This window comes from Mustela nivalis, assembly GCF_964662115.1.
Source record: "Mustela nivalis genome assembly, chromosome: 10".
Taxonomy (NCBI): domain Eukaryota; kingdom Metazoa; phylum Chordata; class Mammalia; order Carnivora; family Mustelidae; genus Mustela; species Mustela nivalis.
The window spans coordinates 74376761-74400778 of NC_139029.1; the positions used below are offsets into that span (position 1 = coordinate 74376761).

At 41.6% G+C, this 24018-nt stretch overlaps 1 pseudogene across 1 annotated transcript; it reads left to right on the plus strand.

The window, feature by feature from the left end:
- Positions 1-18198: 18198 nt before the first annotated feature.
- On the plus strand, positions 18199-19091 carry LOC309841804 (transformer-2 protein homolog beta pseudogene; annotated as a pseudogene). The gene has a single exon. The product of its transcript is annotated as a transformer-2 protein homolog beta pseudogene (transcript).
- The last annotated feature ends 4927 nt before the right edge of the window (positions 19092-24018 follow it).

Consider the following 24018-nt stretch of genomic DNA (forward strand, 5'->3'; position numbering starts at 1 on the left):
AGGTTGGGGAAAGATAATCTTATTGTTTCTACTTAGTTTTTATTTTTCTTTTGTCTCCCATAAAAGGAGCCCTGGCTGCATTTTTACCCTGAAAAAAGAGATCAAATAGAGCATTTGGAGATGAGATAGAATGAGGATAACTCAGCTAATACACAACTAAAAAGGCCCAAGATGAAGGCAAGTAATAGATTTGGATATCGATAAGCACTAAGCATAAGGACTTTTTTACGTTGAATACCATAGCTTGGTTCAGTCCACGGAACAGTAATCTGTACTTTCTCAGTATGTTTTACTCAACAAAGACTCTCTTTTTAGCAGTTTAATATATGCTGCATAAACCGGTTATATAAAGCAAGGCACGAGGCTGGAGGGCTCCCACTCCAATTTGACAACACCATCTTGTCTTCACACCACCTGTCACATCTATCAACATTTTAACTAATGTCAGAGTTCTTCTTTTGCTAATGAGCTGCTAGAGAGAGGAGCGTTTCTCCTCTCAGTCCGCCAGCTACAGTATAATGAGGTGGAGTGAAAAGCGTGATCTTCCTCTCAGAAGCCCCTCTTTGCTCAGAAGACCATTACTGTTCTTTTTCTCTTTTGTCACAGACCCAAATTTAGTTGGTTGAGGCCCTTTTAGATGTGTTTTCCCTTTGATATGATTTAAAAAACAAAACAAAAACTAAAAAAACATAAACAAAAAAAAAAACCTTCCTCCATCTAAACGTCAAACCACTGCCCAGGTTGACACTGATCATAGCCCAAGAGCTCTCAGTGTGGTTAAATGAAGTGGTTGTGCTATATCTAAGTACCTTCTCAGACCTCCCTTTTCACAAATAGTATAGTCTCTTCTTCCAAAGAGATACCTTTTTACATTCATCTTCTTCAATATCAAAAACCAAATGCTTGTACTTCCCCAGTTTCCCTGACCTATGCTTATGGTCACTATGTTCAACCGGAAGCTGTTTCTCCACACCACCCACATGGTGAACTTCGACTCTTTAAGAGTCAGGGCATCACCTCCTCCAGAAAGTCTTTCCTGAATGTCTAGGCTGACTGAAGTGTCCCTACTCTGGGCTGGCATTCTATCTTATGCACACCTCAGTTCTGGCAATGACATCATTATATTGAAATGACAGATTTTTGTACTTTTCCCCAAATTAGCCCATGATCTCATGACACACAAAGTGTCTTATGTAGTCTTATCCCCAGTGCCTAGCCCAGTGACCTGGAGGCATCTCGGTGACAGCTCTATGTGAGAAATGCAATGCCACAACCATTTACTTGCAGTAACAGATGCCTGGCGTTCCCTTCATTAGCTTGTATTTCCTTGCTTTAAGTCTACAACTAGAGTAAATTCAGATGAACTAGCAGTTAGCCTATATATAAGCAACTACTACATTAGTCTTTCCCAAAGTGTGCCCTTCAGAACACTGGCACTGACATGGTCCCAGGACCCCTTGTTCCCACACATGTGGGAAATATTTCATAATATCCAAATATTTGGAAATTCACAAAGCCAATTAGATTTAAATGGTTCTAAGAAGTCAAATCTGTTTTAAGGCAATGTTTCCAGAAGAATTTACTTGACAAAAATCCTTACTTTGGGGGGATGGGGGAGCATATCCCTTATTAATATCCCAGAGACTTAACATTCCTCAGAAAATACTTTGAGAAACACTGCCTTGTTCATCAAAGTCATCCTAACAGAGTCATCTATATATGTGCTCTAAGCCAGAGACAGATTCTTCCTGAGAGATCATCTGAGCATCTTCTTTCCTTAGCTGTTGTTCATAAAGACCATTTCTGAAATAGACTTGTGGATTTGGCTATGGACGTATGAAAGAATGGTTACTCTAAAAGATAATCCCATTTTCCGGAAAGAAAACATTTTTGTGGTTAATGTTTCCTATCACTACATTCCAGGCATTGTTCAAGTGCTCTGAGAGCCCAGGGAACATAATTATATTCTTAATGCAATCTCCTCATTCTTCCAGTTATGATGAGATATCCAGAAACATTTATTTTGGTGAGAGCTTATACATCCGGAATGTTGTCAGATGGACCCACTAAAAAATCCATATTTTCCACAAATAGTAGTATCCTGCATGATACCAGTCCAGGCTTTATAGACACAAGAACATGTACAGGTAGACAGACACATACATGCCTTTACTTGTCTATAAATTAGTTGTGAAAATTAAAATAAGCACCTAAGGGTGTTTAATTTGGTGTACCCAAGCATTTGCTTTTTTTTTTTTTAAACCTAAAATTAACATTATCTGTCAAGTCATTCTTGAGACTACTCCAGCATTTTCTGTGATTGGACCTCATCTGTGGAAGAGATAGGTTTCCAATTTTGTAACCCTGGAGGGATATCTGCATCAAGAAAGATTCTAGGTTAACATATTTACTATGGGCTTGCTATTGGCCAAATTCAGCATGACATTACCAGAGGACTCATTTTTTTGTTTACCAGCAATGCTTATGGGCTGAAGTCTATCTGTGTATATATTTAAAATGTGTTGGCTCACATGAGGTTGTTCAGTATGGAGACTGAATGATGGCTGGGCTAAATAACATACTCACTTTGGTGAACTAGAAAGAGTGGGCTTCAAAGCTTTACCGGCATTGTTTATACAACTCTTTCTGATTCAGTGCAGGCATCTCAAAGACTTTGTCAAGACAAAGGGGCAAGTTGATGAGTTAGGAGACAGTTACAGACAGGTTATCTAATTGCCTTAGGTTAAACTTATTTTCCAACACTACAATCTCCTAGCATTCCTAATGAGATCTCAACAAATGCAATAAATACATCCTAATAAATTCCTAATAAGATATCAATAAATCCAAATTCAACAGCATTTTCTTTTTTTTTTTTTTAAGATTTTATTTATTTATTTGACAGACAGAGATCACAAGTAGGCAGAGAGGCAGGCAGAGAGAGAGGAGGAAGCAGGCTCTCCGCGGAGTAGACAGCCCGATGCGGGGCTCGATCCCAGGACCCTGGGATCATGACCTGAGCCGAAGGCAGAGGCTTTAACCCACTGAGCCACCCAGGCGCCACACAACAGCATTTTCAAGTATCCTTCCAACCCTTTATTAAGCCCTATACTTCCCATTTCATAATGGGAATTACCACTAGTAATTGTTGTTACTTCTTTTCTTTGTTGGCATCTAAGCTGTGTGAGAACATGGATTTTTCTTACTCTCTAGTACATTTTCATTGTTCACCTTTGTGCCTGACACACAGAAGAGGTGGAATAAATCTTTGTGGAATAAATTAATTAATATTTTCTGTCAACTATTGCCTTTTCTCTTGAGTTAAGCTCTGGGCCCCTTCAAGAGGTATTTTTCTCCTATTTTATTGTTCCGTCAACCCCTAGTGGATATTTCCACTGAACTGACATTTTAAATTTCTCATGTCTGTGTTCTGTCTGCCCTCCTAGAATAACTTTCATGAGGTCAACAATGGTGCCTTACTCATCTTTTACCCCAATACTTTAATACATTCTCTGATGATTAGAAGGTGAATGAGAGTTATGAAGGAATAAAGGAATAAATGGAGTGAAATTTATAAGCTAGTGTGCCAGACAGACACAAATAAATCCAATACAAAGACAACTACAACAGGATCGTTACAGTGAAAGAAACAGAATGCACTAAGAAAGTACTGAGGTGGACGAGATTTAATAAGGTTAGTCAGATCTCAAAGATTTTACACAGAAGATACCACCTGAACAAGACCTCAAGGACAAATAAAACTTTGAGGAGCACAATGGGGCAAAGCACTGAGAAGGAAACAACAAGAGCCCCTGCATTTGGAAGGGAAGGAGTAGGGTAAAGGGGGAGTTACGGCGAAATCACACTAGAGGAGACTATGAAGAGAGGCAGGAGAGGTGTGCTCAGAGATGTGGTAAGAAAACAGGGTTCTGATAAAGTTATTAAAGACTTTATTTTTTTATATTATGTTCAGTTAGCCAGCATACAGTACATCAGTAGCTTTTAATGTAGTGTTCAATGATTCATTAGTTGCACATAACACCCAGTGCTCTGGATTCTAAGTGGAATGAAACTTTTCCTCTTGCCTTTCAGTTTCAGCTAAGAACTTAAAGCTAAGAACGATGAGTACTAAACCCGCCACGTTTTAAAGTGGGGTCCTAGATGTTTTGATGTAATGCTTATTCAGAGTTAACCCAACTCTTGTCACTATCAACCCCATAGGTAACAGCTAAACATTTCTTGAGAAGATCCTTTGCATTGGGAAAATACCAGTAGGGAGTGCAGTGACATTCTCCCTTCTCACCAACAATGACCTCAAATCAAGTGAAAGAGATGCCCAAAAGGACATTTAAGGGACTTGGAAATACTTGCAGAAGAAGAGATTTTATTCTCAAATTCCAGTCAGATGCTTGTTTAGAGATAGGAAGTCGTAGGCCTTTCCATGCTTCCGGTCACAGAACTCAAAAATGTTCTTGGGTATGCCTGAGGCATGTACACAAAGGAGAAGGATAGAGGCTGATGCCTGCTTCAGGCTGACTAGTGCTGCCAGTGAAGGCAAGGCCAGCAACAAGAGACAGGTGCCTCCCAAGTACTCCCATGTGATGAATCAAGGATACATAAGATTTCCCATGGGCCACATGGATGTGAAAGAAGGCAGCCTGATGCCAGTCATCTCTGATGAACTCTGCTGGGAAGAGGAGATCCCAGTGAAAATGGACAGGGGATGTGCCATGGGAAGATGGGAAGAAAGGTAGGTAAGCATTTCCTGAGTCAGGGAATAGTGCAACGCAGAGGACCACACAGGGTCTTCCAAGGAGGACATCAATGTGCTCCCAGAGATGCCATCAACACTGGAATGCTGCTGTGCTGGAGCATTACAACTCCCAGAGAGCTGCGAGTAGGACCCCTTTCCTCTCTCCCTTGCTCTCTACCTGTACATCAGAGGATCCAAATGGAAAAAGAGAGAATGTGGATTCAGAAAAATAAATGGCCAGGACCTCCTTTGCCCACCATTAGCTCCAGACCTTTCCTAAACTGAGAAGAGATGCCTAGAATTAAACAAGAAACAGAAGTTCTGATGTAGAGCGCCTGGGTGGCTCAGTGGGTTAAACCTCTGCCTTTGGCTCAGGTCATGATCCCAGGGTCCTGGGACCAAGCCCTGCATTGGGCTCTCTGCTCAGGAAGGAGCCCGCTTCCCCCTCTCTCTCTGCCTGCCTCTCTGCCTACTTGTGATCTCTGTCAAATAAATAAATAAAAATCTTAAAAAAAAAAAAAAAAGTTCTGATATGTATCAGAGCAGAATTAATACAAAAACAGAATACTTTTAAAACCCAAAAGTGACAGTAATAAAAAGTATCATCAAGGGTGATGGCAATGGTAGAAAAAGGTAAAGCCATTTCCTGATGGTTTCAGTTTCTTTAATAAGCTACTTTGAGCCTTTTCTGCTTGCAACAGGAGCTCAACAAGTTATTTTTAAAGAAATAAATGCTATGACCTGATTTAATCTCTAGAGCTACCCCTTATGACTGTATATATTACTGAAAGAATGGACACTCGCCTCTGTGTCAGAGGGTCATAAACTCCAACTGCACTGTTAAATTTTCCCACAAGGTAAAAAGTGGGATGTCTCTGTGAAAAAGCAATGTAATTCTTCCCCTTCATACTAACTCCCAAAACAGAGTAGGATAAAAAGTCTTAATAAACCATCAAAAGTACCCACCCAGAAGGAAATATTTCAAAATATTTCATCTGCGCATTGAAGTTTCATGAACTCATGAGTAGTTTGTTCTAATATGTAGAAATCCTACTTTCCACTCTGCAGACTCTCTCTCTCTCTTTTATATTTGTTTGTGCATCCTGAAAGCACTTTGTACTTCAAAGTATCTCTCGAGAAAATGGTTTAACTGACACACCTTGGCACAGACCAAATGAACGCACAGATTTCCCGGGGAAACGGTTCCCTTCAGCCTAGGGCCTCTGTTCTCGGCTGTTCCCACAGCCCAGTGTGCAAAACGAAGGAAGGCAGACACTAAGCAGACTCCTTGGTCCTGTTCATCAGTGTTATGAAGATATAAAAATAAGACTTAGACAATGCAATAGGGAATTTGATATATTTAGATGGTCACAAGCTGAATTTTGCTCGTCACTGCTATAAAGAGGTGAGGAAAAGCTTTTTTAAAAACTGTTTTTAAGATGAAAGGTGTAGGGAGTTAAGATCATCCCTATAACTTGCTAAGACTGATTCTAACAATACACAGTGCCACTTTCAATCTGTTGGATGCTTATGCAACCCACCACCACTGGCAAGGAGAGCTGGGTCAGGACCGATTACCGTTCTCCCCAGACCTCAACTTGTAAGGCTTGTAAAGCCCTCCAGAACCTATCATCACCAGACCTCCAAATTAGCCAGGTCAGCCTGGTGGTTACCACATACACTTGGGGGTCTCTTGCTCTCTCTTTTTTTCTCTTCTCTAGGAGTTCTCTTTGGGTCTGAATGATAAAATCTCTCCTTTTCATCTGGCAACCCCAACGCCGAGAGAGAGATTTTTCTGAATGATATTTTTCAACTATGAAAGAACCATTCAGAATGAAATAAGTCAAGCAGAGAGAGTCAATTATCATATGGTTTCACTTACTTGTGGAGCATAAGGAATAACACAGAGGACACAGGGAGATGGAGAGGAGAAGCGAGTTGGGGGATATTGGAGGGGAAGACGAACCATGAGGGACTGTGGACTCTAAAACAGAGGGGCGGGGGTGGGAGGTTGGGTGAGCCTGGTGGTGGGTACTATGGAGGGCACGTATTGCATGGAGCACTGAGTGTGGTACATAAACAGTGAATCCTGGAGCACTGAAAAGAAATTTAAAAAATAAATAACAATTTAAGAAAATAGTAGATTGTAGTCGAAGCCCATGGTTTGGGCACACTGCCTTGCACTTCTGGATTTCTGGAAATCATGTTGTCATTCACAACTACAGGGCACAGTTCAACTAAAAGTCAGAACTCAAATGACTCAGAACAGATCAACCTGAAACGAACATTCCAGATTTGATTCCATTATCCTCAATTTTTTAAATATATGCATAAACAGTCACACTGCAACATTGAAGGAGAACATGGTAAGAAGTGGTCCTTATTTCTGGCATGAATTCCTGTTTGGGTTTTTGTTTGCTGCCCTGCTGCCAACCCACGGCAGCTGAATGCATCAGGCTTTTCAGGTCAGAAGCAAGGGGGGCAAAACCCAGGAACTGGTGGGAACCATAGCCCAGAGCAGAATAGCTACATGGTAAGGAGTCCCAGGTATCAGATTAACCTTCTACTTTAACTTCATACACACTTCCTGTTAGAATAACCAATCCCCAAAACTGCCAGTTGGCCGTGGAACAAAGCACCCCACATCTGGTGATCCTCGACAAAGGTCTGATGCAGAACTTCCACTTGTCAGGGCCACTCTATCCTGAAATGGCCTGATAGTCACAAAACAGCTACCATCTCTACATGAAATTTTCCAATTAATAACAAAGGGAATCATGATGAAAGTCTGCCTCTAATCCTCTGCTGTATACTTGGAGGATAAATAAATTAATGCCTATGAAGTAGAGCACAAGAACTAAAAAGATGGACTTTGTACCTTTCCTTCAAGCATGAGGTAAAATGCAAGGTAAAAACCAGACACCAGAATCATTTGCTGCGGTAATAACTTTAAATTCTGCAAGATACCTATTTAACTAGTGAATTGGGAGGGAATTTTAGGTCTTCATAATTCATCACTGAGGACATAAATGCACTGTTATAAAGCAAATCATCCATCAAACTCAACCAATCAGTAGCCCTTTTTAATGTATCCAAACAAGTAAGAGTAGGGTGTTCACAGCCAGCACATCAGTGTGGCCACAGTGTAGGGACATGCCCCTTGCCCCCCACCCCCCGCATTTGGTTAAGGACTGAAAGTTCTTAAAGCAGTCTGGGCTCTCTAAATGTTACTTCCCTTCCTGTCCTTTATAGCAGCTGCCATCTCCTCTTTAATCTGGTTTTTCCATTTGTCCTGTATTATTTGGTCACTGAGTATTTAACAGAGTGTCTGCTATGTGCTGGGCACTGTTCCAGATCCCGGAGGTCAGTGATGGACATGATGGGCACCGTCCCTGCCCTCCTGGTGCTTGCATTTTAGAGGAAGAAATATACAACAGACGTATAACAAATAGACAGAATCACCTCAAGAGTGTGAAAGCTACAATCAAAGTAAGCCATAGAAAGGTCCATGGAATAGACAGGGAGAAAATAGGCCTCTGAGGAAAGAACATTAGAACTGACCATCGAAGAAGGGGCTTTGCCTCTCTCATCTCCTGATAAACCCATGGTGCCTAGAACTGGTAGCCTGTAAATGATCAACATTGAGTTGAATGCCCAAGTGAAAGACTGAACAGAGAGAAGGGCTCACACATGTTACTGTGAAAGGAGAGAGGCAGACTCATGAGGGAGCACTGCCTGGGGACGGGAGAAAGACAAGGAAGGCCAATGTGGGTCAGTACAATGAGCAAAGAAGTGTCAGGAGGTGATAAAGGGCCAGATCATGTTTCTTGTTAGACACCGGTACCCAAGGCTCATCAACAGCCCATATTCACAAACCCCTGCACAAGAGGGTTGACCTGAACCCGTTACCCAGTCTGAGGAAGGAGCCTCTCCTCCGTGCAGCGCCAGTAACGCAGTGAGGCTCCTCTGTTTGTCAGCTCTTCACATGCGCTCCCAGCAGCTGCTGGTACCCCCCCTCCCCAACTAAACCCTCGGCTTCTGCCTGGGAGGGGCCATGTCTCCTCCCCAGACATCCCTCTGTCTTCCCTTTATCACACTCATCCCCCGATGGGTAAGAATTATCTGTCCCCCGTAGACTGTAAGTGTCGTTGGGGCAGGACCTGAGTCAACTCATTCATCACTGCGGCGTGTGGTAGAAACTCAATAAATACTCTCCTACGAATAAACCAACTCTAACCTTTACTTTAAAGGACTGGAGGAAATCTGTTTAAATGTTTCCCATTTCTGGACTGAGAAACAGTTAACCAACATCTCTGGCCTCACAGTGACATGTTCCAGAATAAGCCAAAAAAAGGCAAACATCCTTGGCTCACTTCCTGACCCGGACAGCATGTGACTTTGGACAAACCATTTAACCTCACCTGTGCCTGAGAGCAGGAGCAGGGCAGGAGAGCCTCACCCCCTCAGGACAGGTTTTTGTTGTTGTTGTTTAAAAAGATTTTATTCACTTGACAGACCGAGATCACAAGTAGGCAAAGAGGCAGGCAGAGAGAGATGGAGAAGCAGAGTCCCTGCTGAGCAGAGAGCCCAATGCAGGGCTCCATCCCAGGACCCTAAGATCATGACCAGAGCCGAAGACCAGAGATTTAACCCACTGAGCCACCCAGGTGTCCCAGGACAGGTTTTTAAGTTGGGGAGGGAAGGGACAGGAAGAATGAAGAGCTTCAAGTTCCCCAGGATTTTTAGGTAGCAAGTCTACCAGTTCTCTAAATTACAACCACAAACCATAAAGGCTTATTTGTATCTACAAGCCGTGTTAGGAAATCAGTTTTCGTTTGCATCGGAACAAAACCAACAGAGCAAATGTGTGTGAAGGAAGGTGTCCTCAGTTAAGATAAAGGTCAGGCACAAACAGAAAGATGCATTGACAACTTAATCATTGCTTATTAGGGTAATAGTTTTTAATTAAATATTTAAAATTGAGAGAGAGTCGTAGGGAAGAAGTTTACATGTGTATTTTTTTTTTTTCTGACATCAATACTGCCATTGATGAGCAGATCCAATTTAGTTTCACTCTGAGAGTGCAGACAATGGTCAGTTTTCCTCCAGCTGGCTTATTTTACAAGCATTAATGAACAATTAACCAACACTGGCACTCTTTCCGTCTGTAATCCTGTAGTAGGATCACTAATCTCTACCACTAGCAGCTAATGATGAAGGTCTCTTAAGCTTCACTTCTTATCTCAGCCAGTTCTTAATACTTGCATAAGTATGCTTTCTGAGGAGGGGGGCCCCCTACTGCTATGCAACCCCGAGAACAAAAGCCCAGAGACATTTTTGAAGGGGTTTCTGTTCAATAACACTTCTATGCTTATGTTTGCCTTCCTCCTACAACAAACACCAGTGATCAACAGAGGGCTCTGCGGGTCACGGAGGGCTCTGTGTTTCCATACTTCTAATACTTATAAGAATGTATTCAGACGGCATTATACACAACCCCAACCCCAACTGCACCGGCAGACACCCTAAAGTGGGGAGGGAAACGTGAACTAAATAGAATCCAACAGTATTTTTCTCCGTGAGTCAGCTTTGATTTAGTATTGAATTACACCGAGTCTGAAACCACATTGTCATTAAAAATGTAGAGGGCAGGGGCAGATTTATCTAGAAAACCCCACACAGCATAGGTCTTAGTTTCTCTGAATTTAATACAACTTATATCCAATTGTCTCTCTCTAGTGGGGCAGAAACCAATTCACCATTTCATTAGAACTCCTCCATAGGGTCGAGATTTAAAGAAAATGCAGGGTCAAGATTAAAAAAAAAACAAAAAACTGTAGAGTGGCACAACGGTAGGATAAAAGCCTGGCTGAAACGACACACTTTTCATTCTTAACTACTTTTCAGACTCTTACAACTTGCTGGGAAAGTTGCTATTTCAAGGAAAGTTGTCCTCCGGACTCGATTCCTTGCACGAAGTGGTCTCGTGAACCCAGGTCCCGCTGGGTGTTGAGCGGTGGGGGAGAAGGACAGAATCGGCGTGGACAGCAAGCACATGGCTTCTGCGCCCGCGTATGAAGGCAAAGTCAACAACAGCACATGCCCATACGGGGCTGAAACATCAACCATTTTTGGCACTCATAAGGCTGCAGCGTCTTATAAACGACATTGATCAGGAAGCAGCAAAACACGCAGGCTAACGTGGAGGGAGGCATGGGTGCTGAGACCGAGCACGGTGATGGGTCCCAGTGGAATGGGAGCTGCTCCCTCTGGAAGAGGAGGAGGAGGAGGTCCAGGAAGACGGGTGTGGGGGTGTGACACAAGCCCCTCTTTTCTTGCACTTCAGCTTCCCACTAGTTCTAACTACCCACCTTGCCCGAACCGTACAGTAGTGATGGGGGCACTTAAGAGATGGAGGAAGCTCAAAATAAATAAGAAGTTAAACTATTCTGCAACTCAGATCTAAAATGAAAGGGATCTTTTTCATAAACCAGCTCACTTCTTAGTTTCTCCTTTCAGCTGCTGAAACACTACTTTCCTCCCCTAACGTTCACGGCTTCCTGCAGTGGGAAGGGGGCTTAGTGGACAGAGCCCCGGACTAAAAGTTCGGAGGCTGAGTCCTATTCACACACAGCCCCTGACCCTTGTGTGATTTATACGAGTCACTTAACCTCTCTGCCCTTCTGTTTCCTCATTCATTCCACAGACACAATGCTACCTGCCCCTCCCCACCTCCGTGGAGCCGTGAGAGGGAGTGACCTATGTCAGCAAAGCGTTTGAAAACACCATTCGTCCGTGCAAGGCTCACACAGTGTAAAACGTTGTAATAGGCCTGCAGTGTGATAACACACACAAAGAAGATACGGATAGACTCTAAGATAGGGAAACATGGAGGTCAGGAACACTTGCCACTGAAAATGTGGTAGTCGTGTGCTTTGAAAGTGAGTCTCAGTGACAGGATACGGAGTTTATTTGCTCTTTAGAAATCACTGGGCTGATCTAAATTAATTTAAGTGATTATTTGGACAGGAGTAGTAAAATTTAAAAGGGAGTGGATAAAGTCATGGTATCTTGTAACTCTCAGATGGGTGCTTATTAACCCTCAATTAGGAAGAATTTATTCAAGATTATCTACTATTCTCCCTCTCAGAAATGTACTCTCTTGGCTGCCTCACAAATGGTCAGTTGCGTTCCTTATCTTTCCGTGCTGCTTCCCACCTTCTCCCTCTACTCGGTTTTTGCATTCCAACTTAAGTCCTTCCCAACTCTGTTGCAAGAGTCATGTAACATTCTAATATATTTTATATATATAAAGTAGTATATATAGTATCTGTCGATATATCTATCGATCTATAGATAGATCTATATCTATCTATAGATATATCGATAGATAAATATCTATCGATATATATATCTCCCCCACACAATTCCTGGCACGATACTGGACACAGGCGAGAAGTCCAATAAATTCCTATGGCATGGTGTGGTACAAGAACTGGGCCTAGAATATCAGTTCCTGAAACACACCAACTATTTCCTGCCTTGGGACCTTTGCACATGCTATTTCTGATGCCTGGCCCCTACTCTCTCCATCCCCCACCCCACCCTCACTTTGTCCTTTGAATGGCTGACTCTTTCCTATGCTTGTGGTCTTGAATATAATCTATTCACAGAGGTCCGCCCTGACCACCCAATATAAAATAGCCTCAAGCGCCTGGGGATGCTCAGGCAGTTAAGTGTCTGCCTTTGGCTCAGGTCATGATCTCAGAGTCCAAGGATCAAGTCCCAGGTCTGGGCTCCCTGTTCAGCGGGGAGACTGATTCTCCCTCTCCTCCCAACTTGTGTCCTCTGTCTCATTATCTCTGTTTCTCTCTCTCAAATAAATAAATAAAATCTTTAAAAAAAAAAAAAAAAAGCAGCCTCTCCATTGCACTGTTTTCTCACCTGTATTCCTCTTCCTCCTTGACACCAGTTACCACAATTTGTAATTACCTGTTTCTCCTCTTTCCTCGTTTACTTCATTTCCATCCATCTTTACCAGTGGAATGTACACGCCCTTCATCTTTAACACAAAAAGCTTACCTGTTTTGCTCGCCACTGTTCAATAAATGTTTGTTGAATTAATTAGTTATGACGTCACCCAATTTTTTTTTTTGGCCAATACTGCCCAGTGCCTATTGGGCAGCCCTCGTTGCTCTCCCTGAAAGAGAAAACATCTCCCTTTCTACCAGCGTTGCAACTTGCTTATCAGGATCCCCCAAAAGGAACAGCATATGTTTGATATTTTACAGTTCTTCCCTGTTAAGACTCTTTTACCAAACAAGCTCCATTTCTTTATCTCCCTCTCTCTTCAATCTGGAGTCAAGACCCACAGGCCGGGAGGAGGACCGGGAAGTCACACACACACTGGATCTGAAGGAGCCACCCCACGGAACGGCATCTCTGTCCCAAGACAGAGCTCCGGCATTTCACTGTCCTGAGTCAGAGTTAGGGCCTTACACTCTCCAGATCCTTCCTGAGAAACCAAAAGTGGCCTTTCTGCTCATCCTCTTTGTTCCATGGCTTGGTATGAGGGACCAACCATCAGTTCCAATCAAACTTTTTCTTGACTCCGGGGAGATGTCAGATTTTCAATGAAGAGCACACTCTCCACCTCAGATTCCCCAAGATAAGCATGAGATTAGTACCCGTCTGGAACCTTGATGCTTAGTGATATATTAACACCCCACCTCACAAGGTTATTTCAAGAACCAAATGTGACAAAAGCATGGTGCCAATGGACAACTGGTATACAAGTGTTAGATTTATCACACCACAGCAAGGCTCCAAGTACCAGAAGCACTGCACACGCATGGTTCGCAGCGCTGTGGGCTGCCGAGTTTTGTAGTATTTCCAAACAGATATGGTGATGGCATCAGGTAGGGTGGTTTTGCCTGTAAGTAACAGAAAACTCCACTGAAGGATGCTCATGCATAACAAGAAGTCCTGCGGTAGGGAGGCTCCAGCATTGGTTAATTCAGAAGTTCAAATGTGTCATCAAGGATCTAGGTCTTCCCTTCCACTCTGCTATCCTTAACTTGTTGGCAAGCAACCCACAAGGCCCCAGGTTTGCACGTGTCCCATCTTCATGCACCAATATCCAGAAGTCTCCAGCAGATTTCCCTTCATACTCATGTCTGTTGTGTGGAGCCAGGGTAAACAGGCAACCCTAAACAAATTACTTGCTTGGGAATGAAATTCTCAAGACTCTCCTGGACCAATCAAGATTACCCCAAGGAGAACTACAGGCAAGGGCCACTTCAGCCAATGTGTGTGGAACATGGACACATTTTGGGTAGGAAGCCAACATTGTCTGCTACAGTGATGTAATGAAGGCTGAGCCCCTAACTGTTCCCCAAGCCAAACACTATTTATACATATTCATTTATGTCAGTGAAACATTTCCTTGGGAACTCGTCTATTTTGAAGGTATGCATCCTGCCTTCAGACGATACTCCTTCCGTATAACTGGCAAAAAGTTTTGCCCTTTCTATGCCAATGGACCTAGAAAATCATTCCATCTCTGATTATGAAAGTAACAGCTCCCAAATGTTAAGTCTCAGGCTGGCCAAACTATACATGGAGAAGATTCAACTGCAGACAGACATAAAAAAATAAATTAAAAACAAAAAACAAAAAACCACAATGGGTCATTTTCATGCTATTACACTGCCAGGTGGCTGGAGACCATGGACTTTTGCCTCATTTCATCTGATGTGCTTCTTAATCACCCAAAATACACATCTTCACCTGATGCCCACCAGCAATGAGACTGTGTTTGAAAAATAAAACATGTTCAAATGCAAATTTAACCTTGTCCATCCACTGCTTTAAAATCCTTCAATGGCCCCTGACCACCCTTGGGTAAAGCTCAGCTTTTAAATGTGGACCCTGCTCAACCTTACAATCTCCTTTCTTTCTATACTACCCTCCTCTCCCAGTCCTAGTACCCAAGTTATTGGAATGGAAAACATTAAGCATATCTATCCTAAAAATTAGTCTGTAGCAGTTTTAATAGAAATAAATGTCCAATAGTAAGGTATTGGTTAAATCCATTATGATATATACATATGAGGACTATAAAGCAGCCATTTAAAATCATGCCATAGAATATTTAATGATATAAAGACATGTTCATACAAGATACCGGTAAATGAAGGAGATTATCAAAATCCAGGTTCAAGGATGACTCTAATTTATAATATATATGAATAGACACGAATTGGAAAAGAACTAGAATATTATACACAAAAATGGTAACAATGGCTATTTATGAGGAGTTAGAGAGTAGAAGATTTTAACTTTATTCATTGGACTTTTACCTACTTTCCAAATTTCATACAATGAATGCCTATCACAAGAAATTCCTTGGGGAAAAAAAAAAATTGAGATCTGAAATATGTAAGTGGCCACACCCGGAAAAACTGCAAATCAATGCTTCCGCATCTGTTCTTCCAACAGCCTCACCCGAGCTCCCCAACCACACTCACATTCAGGCACACGCTTAGCAGCTCTTAACCTCTACCTGGTTGCCAGTTTACTGTAGTGCCATGGACAATAGGAGCCCAATAAAACTCAGGGCCTGGAATTTAATTAAATTTAATTAAAATTTAATTTTATTTTATTTAAATCCAAATGTTTCTAAATTTGATAGAGAAGATTATGGGCTGATGGCCCCTCGCTGTACCTTTCTTAGGACAGATATCGTACTGTTCTTTCAATGACAGCTGCTGGACTGTACTACTCTTCAAGTCCACAACTTAGCTATCCATTCTGTTTGCTGAGGCATGTAGCCCAGTGCCTTGAACACTGCAGGTGCCCAATAAGGAACTCTTTCATGAATACAAATGATCCACCAACTAACAGACAGACCTATCAATGAATAAATCAACTGACTTCTGAGTGTCCATCGGCCCCAGGAACTGCACTGGGTCTTAACAACAACAAATGGCGGTAAAGTGTCCCTGCTTTCAAGTAACTTCCAGCTTGATAGGAAGGCAGAGCTACTGCAAATGAGCCAAATATGTGCTAAATTGTGTCATATTGATAGATCTGAAATAGAAACGGAGAGATGAGAAAGAGGAGCATAGACTGGAATACAAAGCAACTCTAAAATAGGATCTGCTCTCCAGCCGGAGACCACAGCCTCAAGGCCCACCCCCCAGGATTCCCCCACTCCTGCCCACCCAATATACAGGTTCTGCCCCAGGTCAATCCACTCAGACAACCCATCTACTGAGGCCATATAAGTAACAGTTCCTGCATAAGGAAGACTATAATTATGAACTAAAAATCAGAATACAACCCTTTATCCATAATTATCAAAGGCTATGGAGTTGAGGGGTGGTACTAGGGAGAGGACTGATGGATTCCAGGTTATTCCAGAAGTTCAAAAGCACCATGACTTAGACCTTGGACAGATTCCCTCCCTTTTGTTGGAGAATTTCTCTCTACCCCATCCTTTCATTGATTCAACTAACCAGCTATCGATTCCACAAATAGGAGATTTCAGTCTAAAAGGAGAAATATGTATACACACAAAGTAAGTTAAGAAGGTGTTAATTGCCTTATGAGAGGTGAAGATGAAGTGCTAGGAGATCACTTCTAGCCAGAAGTCAGTAAGTGCTCCATCAAGAAGAGAAAAAATGAGGTAGCCTTATGAGATAGATGGGAAAGGAACAGGTAGAAACGATGGGGGAAACAATATTGTCAAAGCAGATTTAAAAATGTTTTACACACACAGAGGCACAGCCGGGGTGGGGAAGAGGAGTTATAATAGTCTGATTTGATGGGAGGACAGACAGAAATAAAGATACTTGGAACCTCATACAGAGGGAATTGGACTTCATTGTTGAGATAGTGGGGAGCCAGTGAAAGGTCCTAAGAAGGGGAAGGAACATGCTACGCCCCAATGTTTACTTGCATTGGGCCAAAAAAGAGGAATGCCTCCCAAAAGTGTCTCTTACCTAACAGCTGTCTATTCAAAATCGGTGCCACCTCTAAGTGATCCTCTATCTTCCCTTTAGAAGAGTTTTATTGCTTGTGCTGTGGTAGTCCTAGATTATTCCCACTCTGTCTTGGCTGTGTCATGTCATCAACCTAAAAATAGATGCTAATTAACAAGGTTATTTCTAACTTACATTGTTAAAAAGAGAGGAAAACAGTGATGAAACACTGAGAGTATCAAATTAACCAAGGATGGAACCAACTTCTAGTTCAAAATTCCCACCTTACAGACATTGAATTCACTAAATAGTCTCCTTTTTTTTTTTTTTTTTTTTTTGTAAATCAGATAGTCATTATCCAAATTTCCTATCCCTGATGTGATAATATAGTGTGATGAGACATGCCCCAACAGAACACAAATTGACTTTTGGAGTCCAGATGCTACATGGAGTGTGTGGATAGTAAAGCAAATATCTCACTCTATTATCTGTTGTCTCTGAACCAACAGATTACATGGTTCACTGACTAGCTGAATAACTTTTAGACAGTTTGCTCATGTCTATTTACACATATTCTACAGAAATATATTAACAACTGAGGAACAGCTGTAAAAATTATATGGCAAGACAGATAGATGAGAGTGGCAATCCCTCCATGTACATTTCTGCAGAGAAGACGAAGTTTTACATGGTAAAGGAAATGGGGGAAAACACACATATGCACATCTGTATGTTGCTGCGACTACAAAGTGTAAATTCCATACAGTAATATAGGCAGTCAAAGAAAGCACATCATAAAATCTCCTGGAGACTTTTTGCATCTGTCTGGGATATTACTATAATATGTATCTTAACAGCGATGGGTTTAAGATTTATGTTTGTGCTCTAAAATAGTCTACTGGACAACTGTATATCCTAATGAAAAAGCCACTTTTCATAATCCATTTGAGAACCAAAGAAATAGTGAATGTTTTCTGGTTCACACTTTTACTTTAAAAATATTTATTCTTGAGAGCCCATGCAGAGGTGGTGCAGAGCACTTCAGCACTCAGCGGTTCGGGAATGTTGCTTTCTGAGAGACTGCAGCGGAGCCTCCATATAGAAGGCACGAAAGTTTGGCAGCTTGAAATGAAGCACGTTGAACAATGGCAACAGCAAGGAGTCATGAGCAACAGCAGCTAGCAGAACTACAGTGAGGGGAATCCTGTTCTGCTTCCAGAGGTGGAAGTGCTCATGGATCTGGGAAATCTGCAAGGCATACCCCAGCAAGGTCTCGCTCCAAGGCAGATTCCAGGCATTCCAGATCAAACTCCAGGTCCAGATCTGAATCTTGGTTTAGATCCAGACGAAGAAGTTCTCGAAGGCATTACACAAGATCAAGATCTTGGTCTCGCTCCCATAGAGGACAGCAGGTCTTACAATTGAGATTATCGAAGACGGCCTAGCCACCGTCACTCTTCCATGTCCACTCGCAGGCATCATGTTGGGAATTGGGCAAATCCTGATCCAACTGCTGTCTTGGAGTATTTGGATTGAGCTTGTACACGACAGAAAGAGATCTAAGAGAAGTATTCTCTAAATATGGCCCCATTGCTGATGTGTCCATTGTATAAGACCAGCAGTCTAGACGTTCAAGAGGATTTGCCTTTGTGCATTCTGAAAATGTAGATGATGCCAAGGAAGCAAAAGAGCGTGCCAATGGAATGGAACTTGATGGATGTGGGATCAGAGTTTATTTCTCTATAACAAAAAGACCACATACCCCGACACCAGGGATTTACATGGGGAGACCTAGCTATGGCAGTTCACACCGTCAGGATTACTATGACAGGATAGGATCGAGGCTATGATGAGCGAGACTACTACAGCAAATCACACGGAGGAGGAGGAGGAGGATGGACAGCTGCTCAAGACAGGGATCAGATTTACCGAAAGGTGGTCACCTTCTCCTTACTGTAGTCATGGAGGATACAGATCACATTCTAGATCTCAATCATACTCACCTCATCGCTATTAAAGCATGAAGTTGAAGACTTTCTGAAGCCTACCCTAGAGTTGGGATACTGTTTGTGGACAATATTTTTTATTGTCTCCTGTATAAAAAGTGAACAGTGCCTTGTGAAGTTAGGTGACTTTTACACCTTTAATGATGACTACTTTTGGTAGAGTTGAAATGCTGATTTCATTCTGCATTTGTGTAGTTCGGTGCTTTGTTCCAAGTTAAGTGTTTTCAGAAAAGTATGTTTTGCATCTATTTTTTTACAGTCTAAATTTTGACTGCTGAGAAGTTTCTATTGTACAAATCTTCATTTAAAAAATTTTTCTACTGAATCCAGGGTATTCTGAAGATCAAAGACTGTGTGTAAAAATGCTACTAACTGGTAAAAAGTAACAATAAAGTTTGGTTTTTACTTTTCTTTCTAACATCAGTGCTTAGCAAAACTGTTCAGATTAGGTTGTCAGTAGTAAATTTCAAGACAAAAATACCTATTTTCCTCCAATCCGTGAGACATACTATACTTAATATACCTGCAACTAAGTGTTAAAAATTATGCTCTGTAACCCTGTACTGCTAGTATTAGAACTAAAGAACTTCCAATACAGCCAATGCTTAATGCTTATATAAATGTAGATTTGTCGGCCTTTATGTAATCTGTATCATATAAAGCAGGGAATAAGAAAAGAGGTACACAATGTATGCTTTTAAAAGGCTATTTCTTAAAGCTGTTACAAGGGGATAATGGTATTTCAAATAGTTATAAGCAAGCGACAATACCTTCCACCACAAATGTACTCGTTTTCTTCTAGCTTTCAGAGTACAGTAAAAAAATGAGTGCTTCAGAGTTCAGGAAAAGAGAAGGGTGTACACTATCCCTGTGCTGTGGATGAACTGAAAACTTGCCTGTTCATATTTTAAATATTATTTTCAGGTCCTTTGCTTACCAAAGGAAGCCCAATTTCACTCAAATATTTTGAGAACTGTGTTTAAATAAATGCAAATAAAAAGAGAAGAAAAAAAATTCTCAAATCAGAACCCAATTTTAATGTCCTCTGCATGTCCTATACATCTCACACTGAAAGAAATTATTAACAAATATAAGAAGATTCTCTACTATGATAAACCTGGTCACTAAGTACTTTGCCTTAAAAATTAGTCTTGTTATGCAAAACTTTGTTCAGATAAATGCTGCCTATCACTCCTTAAAATTTCCAACTTAATTTAGGTAGGGAAATGGATGGTTGGAAGGCAGTGGGATTACGCTGCCCTAATATTCAGGCTCCATGGACGTTTAAGTTTGAAAAATACTGTGTACTGTATCTTCTTTCCATGATTCTAACATACCACTCCCTTCTAGAAGCACTATCTGCCTTTGAGTCCCAGAATGCTTCAGATTCCCCTGGCTTGGCTTGTGTATGGCAGCCTTTTCCCAATCTCCTTTGCAAATCTATCCTTATCTAAAAACTGTGACAAAGAAATAAAATTTTTAAATTTTTAAAAATTAAAAAATAAAAACCATGAAATACTGGAGCTCTCCAAGCTGCAGCAACCCTCCCTTTGTTTAAGGACAGTCACACGGTGACTAGCTGTATCTGAGTCCTTTGTTCCAGTTACAGGCGGCGACTCCAATTGCTGGGACCTTTAGACATGCCCACACATTTTCCCACGTGGCACGCCACTTGAGGATCGTCTCATACTCAATGTGTCTAAAATCCCCGAAGCCTCTGCTTCAGCCCAGATCCTCCTTCAGTCCCCTATCCGTTGGGTGGCACCACCATCCTTCAGCTGGAAAAGCCAGAAAGAACCCTAGAGGGTGTCCCTGACACCTCGATCCTCCTTCCCTCCAAAGTCTGTTTCAAACTAGAGTACTTTCACTCTTTCCTATCAGTCTGCTACTGACTGTTCCTGTAGTAGGCTCTCCCCCATTGGATTTTTGCAGGAGCCTCATACTAGTTTCTGTCTAGTCTGGTAATAACAGTATCTTTAAATGCAAATCTCATTTGTTAATCTCCCACCTAAAACTCTTCAAAGTCTTCCCATGACTCTTGGAACAAAGACTAAAATTTTTGACAAGACTATGCTTGATCTTGCCTGTGCTCCTCTCTTGAGCCTTACTCATGCCCCCTCTGTCCCACTGGCAGCTCTCCAAATAAGCCTTCTTTCCTCTATTTACACCCGGGATGCTCTCCCCCCACCCAGCCTGAGATGCTTTGTACTATCCCCACGCTGTCCTCTCATTTTACTTCTACTTATCCTTTAGATTTCGACTCCTCTCCTAAGTTTTCTGTTTTGTATTCATTGTAATTAGTCACATAGATTTTCTTTCTCCTTCACCTTCTTATTAACTCTTTAGGGCGTATTTTGTGTTTATATTCCTACACTGCCCAGTACACTGGTAGGCACAGAAGTGACTCCCTTTAAGATGAGCTGAACTAAAAAGTTCACCATGGAAGTGAACTAAGACTGAATAACTGTGATTAGGAAAGAAACAGCCAGCTCATAGAGTGGTGAAAATCCAGGTCTCAAGAGGAGAAACCTGGGGGCAACTTCCTACTATTTCAAGTTCCCAAAGTTAAAAGTTTGGTTATTGAACGGGCCTCCACATTACCAAGTCCAGTTTCTCCTGTTGATTTTCAGATTCCGCAGGTCAGTGTATGTCAGACCCTTTTGAAATTCACACCTATCCTTTGTGTCTAGGAGCACATTCTTGGAACATAAAAGAGGATACTTCTGAGGACCCAAGGAACCTTTACTGAAACTATGGCCAAAAACTTTACCTTCTTGTATATCCAACAAACCAAGAAACAGCACAAGTCAGAGGGCTGTGATCACAATGCTAATAGCCAGAAAGTTTCAGAACCTGAACATCAAACTCCTCCATGTCTTCCAGCGAGTGCTAAGGACTCTGGATTATGTGAATCGAACTTTCTTACACTCTCAGACTTTGAAAAGCCCAGGTTGTAATACAGCCTCCTTGTGCTTTATTTAAGTCCACGAACTAAGATGTCTGGTCTATTGTTTGAATGCCATTAAGTCAATTTGGGGAAAGGAGGAACTAGGATGACTGTAACAATCCCTAGACACTCCAGTTATCCCATTAAGGCCTTGCTGAATAAAACTTGCCAATTAAGGCACAGATTTTTTTTTTCCTTCATTTGTTTTCACTAGCCAGCTCTCTCCTCATATTGCCCATAATCCAGATCATTTCGAAGACATTCAGTAAGGGTCACCACTATGTCTGACTCAATTGCCCTAACTTGTTCTTTGTTCAAAAGGCATATGAACAAATCACTAACAGACAAAAAAAATAATAAATTCTTGTTTAGACGAAAACACCTGATACGTCCAAACTCCTATCCACCCCAGCTACCTGTCTATTTCTTCTCATACCCAGGAAGCCAGTGTTCATAGCTACGTTTTTCTTTGGGCTGATGATCAGTGGAAATGTTCTTATAAACAGAAATCTCATGAAGAACCTGTTCTGTGCTCCAACTGAAAGTTAAAATGATCTGCAAGCTTTACTTCAAACACATAAATAGTGCTATCTGTTGCTGGTCTAGTTACTTAAAGCCAAGTTGTAAAGCAAAGTTCCAGGACTAATTACCTTTCCTCTTGGCTGCTTTGTTGCCAATGCTGTAATCACGGAGGATAATCTTCAGGAGCTTGGCATCGTTGCTAGAGCAACCAACCCAACTTTAAGCAATTTTCAATATCTTCCTTTGGTGTATTTTAAATAAAAATAAGACATAACCGATTCCAGGCCACGCAAGTTTTTAACATGCTGATGTAGTTATAAGGAAATTCGGAACCTAGTCTAGAAGGCATTTTACACAACACACACTCTTTGTGTGGAAACCACACAGCATGTGCCACCTTCAGGCCAGTCTTCCATCTCCCTGGGGCAGGAGGTCACAATCAGAAGGGAAAGGCTGACAAGAAGACTGCTGCTTCCTCCAGCTCAGCCCTTGCAGCCATCTCAGAATTCAAATGCATCACAGCCCAATTTTACACCGCCCTCTATTTCTGTTTACTTATCCTGACTGGGACATCAGCAGATCCTGCCACTCTGATGGAATATTCAGACGTTTGGGCTACCATGTCCAGATTCCCTGACTGATGATTAACAGCAAGCTTTCTGCTGTCCCTAACTGGCCAGAGCTTATTTAAGTTTTTAGCTTATTTTTATTTAATTGTTTTCTATTTTATATTAAGGAGCCTGACACATTTTGGGGGAGTAAGAGAGGTATTAATTCTCAATATTAACAAACACACTATCCACGAAACCAGAATTCCTACATAAATAAAATTTCGGTAACAGTCTCCCCTGTATTTGCTGCCAATTCATCCTCTACAAAGTAGAAACCATTTTTTACACAATATCCAGGACAGCGTGCATCCGCATGTGGCTGTGGCCTCCATTGAGAAAAAAACAGAGGAAAGTAGGCTTTTTAGTCTGTCTGTCCATCCATCTGTCCATCTGTCAAGAGGTATTTATCAGGTACCTAAACAGTGTTGGAAGCATATAAATAAGCATAAGACAATTTTCTGCCTCACACAAATAACAAAAATCTAATAATCTTAGGTGAGGTTAATAAAATAGGGGGGAAAAATGTTTCCTGGGCTATGGAGAAACCAGGAACAGAGGATTACGTTAGCAGTAGCCCATTAAAAAGATAAGGAAATAAGCTCTGGCCAGTTAAATAACTTGCAGGGCTCCTGCTTGAATAGCCCTTCCCAAAAAAGTTGACTATCTTTACTAAAATCACTTTTCCAAGGCTGGGGTACATATGTGCCGACCTGTGATCCCTAGAATATGAGGTAAAGTGACCGGATATTATTAATAATACATTAGCCTTACTTGAAAACTATTAGTTTCAACTGTTCATTAAGTTAGCTTTCATTTACTTGAAGCCCAGTGGGTGAGTTCAGTGGTTTTTTTTTCAGAAGGCTCTCAATGAAGTTTCAGGGATTCTTCCTTGACGGATGGTCTGTTTTCTTGAGCTGTTGAAGTGGATGTAATTTGGGTGCCCCTCAGTAATTTACATGATGATTGTCAATGTACTACATATCAAAGGCAATACACATTTATTTTTTAGCAGTAGTTTTTAAATGCATGGCTCTCAGATTGTTCTCACTATAGTAATTCAGTTTCTTTGAATATACAATTTGGCCTCTAGCACTTTCCTCCTTCTTAACTTTTATGGATGTTTGTCCAGATGTTCCCTCACCTAAAAGGCCTTTCTACTTTCCTCTAAAACAAAATGGACAAATCCATGCTTAGC